This window comes from Uloborus diversus, chromosome 2 (assembly GCF_026930045.1).
Source record: "Uloborus diversus isolate 005 chromosome 2, Udiv.v.3.1, whole genome shotgun sequence".
In the NCBI taxonomy this organism is placed as follows: Eukaryota; Metazoa; Arthropoda; class Arachnida; order Araneae; family Uloboridae; genus Uloborus; species Uloborus diversus.
In genome coordinates, this window is record NC_072732.1 from 68,534,085 (window position 1) to 68,545,809 (window position 11,725).

The 11,725-nt window shown below is 31.7% G+C and overlaps 1 long non-coding RNA gene across 1 annotated transcript; it reads left to right on the forward strand.

The window, feature by feature from the left end:
• The first annotated feature begins 572 nt into the window (after positions 1 to 572).
• LOC129217490 (uncharacterized) lies at positions 573 to 10,712 on the forward strand. Its single transcript, XR_008580217.1, has 2 exons — positions 573 to 724; positions 10,421 to 10,712. It is a non-coding gene; the product is annotated as an uncharacterized LOC129217490 (long non-coding RNA).
• Positions 10,713 to 11,725: the final 1,013 nt, after the last annotated feature.

Here is an 11,725-nt window from a genome sequence, read left to right on the forward strand (position 1 = left end):
TAGAAAATTATAGAATTGATTCCTTAAAATATGTAATTACCAGTAATCCGACTCATCTGTAAATGAATAGTTCAATGAATTACGTTTTTGAGAAGTTATATCATTTAAAATATTGAAAAAAGTATAACCCAGTTGGATTCCACACTGACCAAACTGAAGTGTAATATATGACATGGCACACTAGTTTATTTTATAAAAATCGAAACTGGACCACTTGAATCATTTATGTTTATTAAGAATTTCTTCAAGAGCAATAATTTAGGAAACATAATGCATTCTTTATTAAAGCCCTTATAAAGTTTCTGATGCAGCCTCAATCAAGTTTTTTGTTTACATACAAAACTTGCCGCCATAGAGTTTAGATGTATAGACTTGTAATGCTAAGCCGCTTTGGATCATTATGGTAATAGTTTAAAGAAGTGTTCTTAAGTGTTTAAGTTAATGTTAGCTTTAGAAGAGTTAATAAATAATATTATAATTTATAAGCATTCATTCAACTTTTTTTTTTTCATTTTCTTCAAAGTAATAAAAAAACTATTGCAGGAAATAGTAACTTATACTCCTTCTGCAAACAAACCGTTTGTAAAATGATAACAAAATCAAAACAAAACATTCTTACACCATAATCTTGATTATTAGTTAATAAGTATACAACTACTAGGAAGTTTTCGTGAAACAATACAGTTGTTTTCGTTTAAAAATCATATTCAGAGTAATCTGCAAGGTAATATATGAATTTCTCCATTTGTAAATAGAACCAAAAAGTTTTATGATTTTTTTTTTGTATGAATAGGGTAGAGTTTACAAAGATGAGTAAAGTTCATATTTTTGTAGTATTCAATCTCATATATGACATTGAACAAAAGCATTAAACACTATGAGTTAACCTTTTCTGCAACAAAAAGGATATAAAATAAATGTGTATTAATGATGAGAAATGAAACATGTCTAAAATTGTTTAGTTGAAATCTCAATTCTAGAACACTCAGGAAACTGGCATGAAAAGGGTTCTATAAGCGTTGGGAAAATAAAGAATATTTTAAATTTGTGTCGTAAATTGAAAAACTAAAAGTTATAAAAAAAAATGTTCGTAACTGAGTTTGCCCTGATGAATATTCAAATAGTCAAGTAAATAGAAAAGCACACTTTTTTAAAGCTGTTAATATTGAGGTTAAAAAATATCTGATCAAAATATTTCATGAAAAGATTCTGCTAATTATAGCCTCAGAGCGGAGGAAAATCAGAGGAGACATGATTCAGTTGTATAAATTTATCAAAATGAGAGATGTTAATGGGTTAAATTTTTGAATGGAAAGTAGGATGAGGGGTCATTGTTTTGAGCTATTCAAATCTGTGGCTGACCTGGAAATGAGGAAAAATTCCTACAGTGAAACCTGTGTAAGTTGACCACCTGCAGTGCACTACTTTAGTGGTCAACTTAAACAGGTGGTCAACTTACAGAGGTTGATTTATATGATAAGGACTAATTCCGTGCCTGAAAAAAGCGGTCAACTTAGACAGGTGGTCAACTGCACAGGTTTTACTGTACTATTTTAGTAGGGTCGTGGGGAATTGGAACTGCTTACCGGAAGAAGCGGTAATGAGCAATGGGTGGATAGTTTTAAGAGGGCCATTGATCTTCATTAGGGACTAATAAACTGACTAGGACCAGCCTATCTGGGCTTACAGTCTGTTACTAGTCAGGTTGTCACATTTCTAATAATGCTATGTGTTAATTCATATGCACATTGTATGTGTCTGCTAGTGAACATGGCTGGGGATTAATACAGGACTTGATTCAGAATGAATAGCAATTTTTTTATTTGTAATTTTATTTTTAAAAATTCCTTTGAAAGTTATAAATTAGAATTTTAAAGCTGTTCTTCTAATATAATTGTAGAATTCTGATTATCCAAAATCAAACTCAAACTGTCCAAATCACTTTCAGGTTTTCAAAAGAAAAAAGACGGAAATGTAGTACAACTTGCAAAATAATGCTTCTGTGCTTGTACTTCTGTGTTCCTATGATGTGGCTTTAATAAGTTGGGCTCTAACATTGATAATGTTTACCTCTGTTTCCAGTAATAGGGAAGTGGTAATTGCTGCTGAGTTGAGTTGGGTTACTTTTGTTGTAGTATTAAGAATGTTCTAACTCGGTTTTTAGCCAAGAATGGATTTCTTTCTCACTGAACTCTTCAAAACCAGGTAAACATTGTCAAGGTCATAGCTCAACTTACAACCAGAGCTGCACTAAATGCAAGTGTTTAGTGTAGCTCTGGTGAGTTGAACTATGACCTTGACTATGTGTACTTGGTTGTGGGCAGGGTTTTGTTTGATACAATTTACATTGAATTCATGCTCTTTGACTCCCCCCCTCCCACCTCTTTGTAAAAAATTTGAAATAATAGGCCTCAGGACGGAGGCTACCGATATTTATAATATACAGACACATGGCTTTTCTTTTGTCTTTTTTTGTAAATGGAACCATGCTGTTGTAATTCTCTCCATGAAGCTAGTGTTTTTGTAGCACAAACATTACTGGGATGATAAGTATATGTCTCATAGTGCAGTCTATTACTGGCTGCAATCCATCACCATAAGTTGCTTACCTTTTCATTTAATTAATGAAAAACTCTGTTCAAATCGTCTCCCTCTGCCCTATTTTTGCAAATTATTTAAAATAGACCCCTTTAAGGAAAAAATATAACTATCTGAATGGGAATAAATAAATACCTTTGTGCCGAGGAATAACAGGAAATACCCAACATTGTTTAGCACAAATAAACAGATTACACGTATTTCAGGGTTTCAAAGAACCCCTTTTTCAATTCAAAGGTGTGAGCTTCTAGATGCGAAGACACCCAGTGAAAGCAGTAAAAATGGACTACAGACAGCTTAAATATCAAAATAAGCAATTAACAAAAACAAAACAAGACAAAATGGAACTAAAAGTCAAAATTTATTGCATGATGCCCAGAGAAAACTGTTAAGCAATAAATTTCAGTAAAAAGACCCGTAAAATACATTTTGCTACCAAAATGAAACCACTTTAAATTAGCAATGAATTTATCTCCGAAAAAATTGGTTATGAATCAACTAATCAACTGCCACATTTAGCAAAATGAAGAATAAACATAATTCAGGAAAACAGATTTTTTTGCTGTTGTTTTCCAACTTCTTTCTGTTTTCCTGAATTATGTTTATTCTTCTTTTTGCTAAATGTGGCAGTTGATTAGTTGATTCACATACATTTATTGATAATGCTGATGTTTTGTCCGTAGTTAGTACCAAATGAGAGGAGTATTATCTTAAAAGTTCCCATACCAGCCCCCCCCCTCAAGTCGGTTTTGCATGCATTTCTAGTTATAAGCATATCTTGGTCATTGTTCGCTTGAAATGCATAAACATTACACTATTTTGTTCCTAAATATATTTTCTTCAGCCTGAAGTTTTCAGAAAAATTAATATTCACTCAATAAATTGTTAAATTACTGAAATTTTTTTTTTCTTCAAGTGTGTATTTTCTATTGATTTTAGAAAACAATGCTTAAATTTTTGATAATATCTCAAAACAGTTTAAGAAAAGTTGTTACACATCTTTTAACCTTTTGGTTAAAACAAGCTTTCATTTACATCTTTTGGGTAGTGCAGAATGCAGTGCAATTGTGTACTTAAATGTGACTAATTTTCGTTCGAAACTTTGCTTGTTTAACTCTTAAGATTCATGCACGAGAACAATAGAACTGACCAAGTCTTCAGACTTTTTTTATTGATAATTAAGAGTTATATGATACTGTCAAAAGCTTTTTTTTAGCAGGGATATCGATAAAATTGTGAAATCCACACATACTTTGATTCTAACTTATTTCATCGTTCCACATTACATTTTTTAGCTTTTGTACTTGACAGAAGATTTTTAATCCATTATGTTAGATGGCCTTCTGCACCACTTATGGAAAAGTTGTAAATCACTAGTGTAATTATATTGTTTCTAATTATGGACAAAACCTTACTGTAATCGAAGGATATCCTGATCATTCAACCCCTAAAAACGAAGAGCAAAGTAAAAGAGCCTCAAAAAAAAAAAAAAAAAAAAAAAAAAAAAAAATTCATGTGCTTTGAGAACAACAGAGCAGTGAGTGTTGTTATTAAGCTCTCTAAAAATGCAGTGTACAAACTTTTCCTTACAGCTAATGACTTTAAAAAGAAAGCACTTATCAGAGCATTGAAATGTGATCGCTTCATCGCTTAGATCGCTTCAAATACGGTCACCAGCTTTGAAATGATCTGTCACCAGCTTTAAAATTATTGCCATTTAGTGTCTGGTGTTTAACCTTTACTCATCCCCCCCCCCTTTTTTTCACGACTCCGAATTTTCGGTGAATATGTCAGTGATATTAATAAAATTCAATAGCACCCCTGTTAAATGGTAATTCTAAAATTATTTTATTTTAATAAACTTTTTTAATTACCGTTTTTATACTTTTAGTGCTTTCATTTTGAAAACTGCAATCTGATTGCATGCGATATGAGAATCGAAATTTTACTCTTTTTTCTTCAACCCAACTTCACTTAATATGGAGGCAAATAAATGAAAAATCTATTAAAACCATCATTTCAAGATTTTAAAACGAAATTCTGTTTTTGTTTGAGTCAAAAACTTAAATGCTGAATAGATGGTTTGATTTTCGTTTTGGTGCAACTGTATCTATAGATATTAATGATCGGTTTCTCACAGGCTTCTAAAATGCAATTCTAAAACAATTTTTAAAAAATTAATTCTTTTATGAGCCGTTTTTATGCTTTAGGAGTCTTCACTTTAAGAATTGCGATCTCTTTGCATCTGCTTTGAAAACCGAATTTTTCGGATTTTTGATGTTTAGTACGCTTTGCTAAGAGGTAAACAACTAAATTCTCCTTTTATTTTTATTGAAATCACAAAATTTAGAAGTTTTAAACGAAATTCTGAGAGTTTTAAGAGTTAAATGCTCAACCACTGCTTGAATTTTATTTTTTTGTTTCAATTATGTTAAAGAAAATGAATATTGTTAACGGAAAAAAGAAAAAAATATCACAGAAACACCCATTTTGAAATTTTGTTTTACAACCCCCCTCCCCCCACTCAAAATTATTTGATTTTTCACAAAATGAATTGATTTTTCATAAATAAAATGGACCCTGTGAAAAATCCTGGACAAACCCCTGTTCAATGGCCAACGCATGTTTGCAAATGTCAGGTGCCTACCAAGGACAGAGGGGTGAGTTGTCATCAGATTGCACCATTGAAACTTTTAAGAGGAGGTAATTTGAAAGATTTTGGTCTCAGTTTTTTTTTTTTTTTTGGGGGGGGGGTCTCTTTCTTGAGAGGAGAGTGCTTTAAAGAATTTAGGGAAGTGCACCATCATCTTTGGGGGAGGGGGGCACCTCCTGCCTTACTTCAAAAATAATTAGTTTAAAAAAAAAAGACTCGTTTTTTATTTTATTTTTTTATTGAAATTACGTTCGAAATTTTGCTGACAGATTATGAAGTTCTAAAAGCTTGTCGCATACAGCTACAAAACTTTCTGCCACTGGGTTTCAGAGATGGGCAAAAGAATAATACCAGCATTGGCAGCGGAAGGGGATGCTGATATACATATAGTGGAACTTGCTCTACAGAAGTTCAAAGTGCTCGAAAGTTGTCAGTTTTTGGTGGCTCTTACTCTAAAAGGACCAAGAAAAATCTAATACAACATTAGCATTTTAATCTAGCAGCATAGGAAAATTAGAAAAAGTCTCTTGTTTGCCCATGCAATCACTGGTGTGACACAACATCATGCCTTATGGTTTGGGAAAGATTTTTTTTTTAAAATTACATACTTCAAATAGTTAAAATTACTTTTAAATTAAAAAAAAAACACCTTCAAAAAATACCCAGGAACTAAAAAACAAAAAATAACTGATTACACTTACATTCTATTTCCTACCCAAACATAGAAATGAAATTTATTTTACAATTCCAGTACAAAAATCAACTAAACACCAAATTATAAAATAAACACTGATTTAAATTACTATACGATGAATTATTTTAAATTTCTAACTAATTATATACAATCTCTTAATTTTTAATAAACCTTTTGAAGTCGGGGGCCTCTTATAAACAACTATATAACGTAATTGACAACCCACGGAATCCTGAATTAAACACTAATTCAACTATACGCGAAGTTAGCCTTTAACTTGTGATAAAAGTCGCATGTTTCTTCACATGGCCCCACTATAGATGAAGATTAAAAATTCCACTAGAATGAATTTTATGTTTGCTTCATAGAATCCTTAATTCAAAATTTTCATTATCATTACTCTTAATAATATCTTTTTTTAGTACTTTCTTTAACTATAGGTAAAGAAAGTATATACCTTTGTTTTATGGCCTTTGTTTATCAATGGATTTTATATTTAATCGTTTGTGAGGGAAATTGCATGAAATTTATTGTTTCACCCTTAACTTTTCCCTAAAGAACAAATAGGGTAAATCAAAGATTTAGAACCTAAGTTAGACTATCCCTAAACAAAACCACCTCTAAACAAAAAACAAAGCATAAAAACCGGTTCGCTAAGTGAGACGATATACAAACTTATTAAAGTACAAATCGATTTAAATACGAGTATGATATTTGAAGAGTTCCTTCAATTTAAGGAAGTATACCGTTTCAAACAAAAAGAATTTTCCTTATTGGTACAGGCAGGGACGTGCACAGAAATTTTGGAGCCCATCACAGATGACTTTTCTGGGCCCCCTCCATATTGTTTACCCCTATATTTCATCCTTTGTTATAAAAATATTGGGCCCGGGCCAACAGGTGTCCCTCCCCCTCCCTGTGCTTGCCCCTGGGTACATGTGTCTTCGAGTATTTACGGAACATTGTACAAAGGAAAAACAAATCCGACGAGTTCAGAACCTCCAACTTTTTTTGAAGCCTGCTAATTAATATAACAGGGGTAGAAGTGACCGACTTGTCACATATAGGACATTTTCCACAAAAAATATAGGACAAATATAGGACACATTATATGAATAATTTTGCTATGAAAAAAGAAATAATACATATCATATGTTATTCAGTTATTCTTATCAATGATTTTGTTGAAAAAAAAAACCTCAAACAAAATATTTTACATCTATAATGACTTTCCTGTAGTTGAAAGAATAATTTTTGAAAAAAGTGTACTTTATAGACGAAATAACTAAACAAAATTTGAAGAAAGACAATTTTTATTTTTTTTTTCCTCACTCATGACCCAAGTGCTAATTCCACTGCTCTTAGATTTTATATCTAAACTGAACCCTTTACCAGTTGTATTAAGAACAAACAGAGCTTGAGAAGGATCCTTCTGACATTTTTCAGAGTTTTCTTTATGCTTGAATGTTTTAGCATGCTGCCTCAATTACGAAAATCTACTATTGCTTATGGGCACTGAACAGCTGCAAAAATGACAAAAAGCGATAAAATCATCTTTTCCTTAAGTGCACCATGCACCAAAATTTGTAGAGTTAATGTCCTCCTGGTTCAACAACTCCACACGAAATGTTGTTAAGCGATGCAATTTCGCCATTATAATTCCACTTATTACAACAAACCAGGGTTTCCGCTACGGTCGCATTTTTCACATAATGCGAAAACACTATCTGAATTGCGAAAATAAAGCAATGCATTTTTGCTTTTTTGCTCAAATAAAAAATTAATTAAAAAAAAAAAAAAGAAGAAATCTATGATCCTAGAAAGGAAGCATGTATGGCGATAATCAACTTAATCTTTTTTAAATCTTAGTTAAGATGTTTAACCTACAATTAAGTTCAATAACTATTAGTCTTATCTAGCATTATGTCCCCCCAAAAACTGCTTTATTAGGAGGAGGAGACTGCAACGTTCTAAACATCAATCATGTTTTCTTTTTTTTATTTTATGTTTTAAAAAAATAGCTGTTGTACTTATTTCTTCAAAGATGTCACAGATGAAATATGAATTTTATTTTCAACTGGAGATGAAGCACACTGAGACATATATAAATATATGAGAATGTGTAACATTTTAGCATTTTGCTAACATTTTCCCCTCAATTTTAGCTTTTATGCTAAAGAACTTTTGAACGCAGCTTAAACCCTGCAACAAACTACGTTTTAACATCATAAGGAACTAATTATTCCACAATCTCAAAATTCCACAAAAAGAAAAGATTGCAAGAAGAAAATTAGAACATTCCAATCAGGAAATGCACTGAACGCAAAAATATACCAACGAAAACCATGATGGAAAACAAAACAAACGGCTGTTGCCCCCCCCCCAATGCAAAATTCCAAAACGAACTTCAGCATTAGTTCTCGAAACTCCACCACCCACTATAGAGTGACGTCACATTGCTGTAGCTAATGAGAGAAGATGCCTGTTGCAGAATTTAGTCAGTTGAGTTTTTTAATTTGAAATTCGTTTGGGCACGTACTTTCAGCGAAAAATCCGATGTCAGAAAGTTTATTTACCGTTCTTTTTAAAAGATATATATGGTATAAAACGAGAATATAGGAAATATAGGACATTTTTGAAAAATATAGGAAATATTGGACAATTTTGATGCTTTTTTTTTGAAAATATAGGATATATAGGACTATTTCAACCCCTGATATAACCCTAATTTCAAATTGAATTGGCAGCATTGTGAAATAGTAAATCTAGAATATTGGTCAAACCGCAGAAATCATACACAGTTATAATGTATGTTATTAAAGAATATAAATTAAATCGTGGGGGAGGGGTGTTCTGTATTCAATTCCCTCTCAATTGAACACTAAATATATTTAAAAACTGGAATATTAAATAAAAAACTTTATATTTTAGTGCCTAAATAAAGTTATTTATTAGTAAATAAAATATTAAGGTAATTGATTCAACTATTAAAGTAGCAAAATATATTTAATTTACTGCTTTGCTACGCAGTAATAAATACATTAGTAACACCTATAATAAAAAATTAACAGGCGCCGCAGCGTTGCGAAAATTAATCATCCATGTGCCGCAAGAATTAAATATCGTTCAAGAGAATGCCAAAACCTTAGGTGTGAAAATACACTGATCACAGCAAAACCACGTGACAGTGACGCATGAAATTTAAATTTTCTTGGATTTCTCTGGGACCCCTTATCAGATCCAAACCAAATTACAATGGGACCATCTGACTCTTCCAAACAAAAAAAGAATCAAATCGGTCCAGTATTGTTGGAATAATTCGAAAACATACATAAAAGCCGCAATACGATATCATAACCTCCTTTTTTGAAGTCAGTTTAAAAGGGTAAAACATTCAAATTTTTGCTCTTTCGAGCATACGAAGTCTTGCACACAGTCCAGTACAGGAAATGAAAAATCTCAAGGAGGGTAGGGTGTCTTAAAAAGGGAGGAATTGTGGTTCTTCCAGAGTGCAGAGCAGTCGAATAGATGCCCGTCATTCATGTTAACTCCTTCATCACACAAAAGGCAGTTAGTAGAGTTCACCAGTCTAAAACAAAGTAGATGAGCCTGAAGGAGGTCATGTCCTGTCAGCACGCAGAAAAAAGAGACCCTATAGCTCTAAGTAGGTTCTTGGGAATGCAAGATGACAAAAGACTATCCCACGATTTGCTGACAAGTTTTGAGAAAGATAAAAGCTATTGAAATGATAAGTGATAAAATATGAGTTGTTTTGACTTGTTCAAATCAAAAAGTGAAATATGGGTATGAGGTATCCTTGCCAATATCTTTTGAACAAAGAAAAATTAGTCTGATTCAGACAATTCCCCCATAAGATATTAGTGGGACAGACAGACTGATAGACACATTTTCCCTGTATCACAAAACCAACTTTCTAATTTTGAATTTCTCAATATTTATTTAGTTATTATGTTTATCTTTGACTTATTTTTGTTTTTAGCAATTTTTTTACAATGCATTAAGTTGCCTTTCATGTCAATCATTTAAAAAAAAAACTTTTATGGGAAAGTAAGCTAAAAAGTCAAAGTCAAGTAATTGAGATATATTATAGGGTAACCATTTTACTTCTAGTTATTTGAATCATATAGATAACATTTCTGTACCTCAGAGACGGAACAACATAAGTCACATAATCGCAGCTTTGGAGGAGAAAGGAAAAAACTTTTGTCTGGCACATGCAAAAGATTGGACTTTTGCTTTTTTAACACTGGTAAAGTGTTATTACACACATTATAATTTTTTTTTTATAGAATTGCATTCACATGGTTTTATGCAGAATATGATTCTACATACTATGCCCTAATAAACAGAAAATTGCAATTTTTTGACCTATGTCAGTTTGGCTCTGAGGTACAGATTTTACTATCTTCACTTGTTTGAATCCATTTTCATTAATGTACACTTTTTTGTTGCAGGATGTCTTCTTATTCTGCTCTTCTTCTTTTTCCAAAACTTACACAGCTAGGTGCAGGCTTAGCATCATTGTTTCTTATTGGTCATGTATGTTTCAATGATGGTTTAAATTATGATAAATTAAATAAGAAAAAGATGATGAAGTCACAGAAAACAACTGAATCCCCAAAAGCTGTTGAAAAGTCAAATGTTCAGCCAAGAGTTAATTTTTTAATATAATTATGATCTGTAATTGAAAAAAAATTTGTCATGTTATGTAAAACTTTATTAAAATAAAGCCTCTTTAGTCACTTTTGATGGTACAACTAAATGAATTAATGTGAGTGTTGAAGTAATAAGTTTATTTTCGACATTTATTGGTAGACATACTTGAAGACCAGCTGGTTTGTGTTTTTTTTATGTGTGGCTATTATTTATAAACTATGTTATTTCTTCAAATAAACAGACTATCATTAAACTGGACATGCAACTAATAACAAACATTTAAATTATGTTCTATAGAGGTTTCAATACAGCAACCAGCTAGTACTCATTTACCATTAAAGAATTTTCTATGCATTCAACAGACATGTGACCAAAATAGAATGAAATACAGTAAACTCCCGATTATCCGCCGAATAGGGTGGCATGGTAACCGCGGATAATTCGAATAATAGTTAGGAAACGATACTACTGTATACAATAGCTAAAAAATATGAATAACAGTCGTACATACAATTTAAATTTTTGCTAAAAACATTGCTACATTTCGTTTACTAACATTGAATGTAAAAAATATACATATGTAAAAGCTAAAAACGAACAATAACACAATCATAAGTTTAAAAAATGTTTAATGACCGTTAAAAAAAAGTAGTGAAAAGACCAGCGGAAAATCCAAGCCGCAGATAAACCGACTGCCGTGATCGGGAATTTACTGTATGCTAAAATTGCATGTTGTAGGCATGCCAGGGTTCATACACTTGTGGTTACAAAAAATTCCCAGACTTTTCCAGGTTGATTTTTAGAAAATTCCAGGTTACTCGCTTCATTCAAAACTGAGTTTAAATAACAGTATTTTCAAAATAAGTCAAACTGTTTAAAGTCACAATGTGGAAGAACTAAAAATTTTCTCCTTAGATAAAAAAAAAACTTGGAATTTTTTTCCTTTTTTTCTTTCTTTCTCATCAAGTTATTTATTATTATTATTACTATTTTATGTTTTATTCAAAATTGTTTTCATTCATTTACTACTTGTCGAAAACAAAGTACTTACAACTTATTTCAGTGTTTCTTTGATGCCACGCGTCGTGTGTAATGTTAACGTT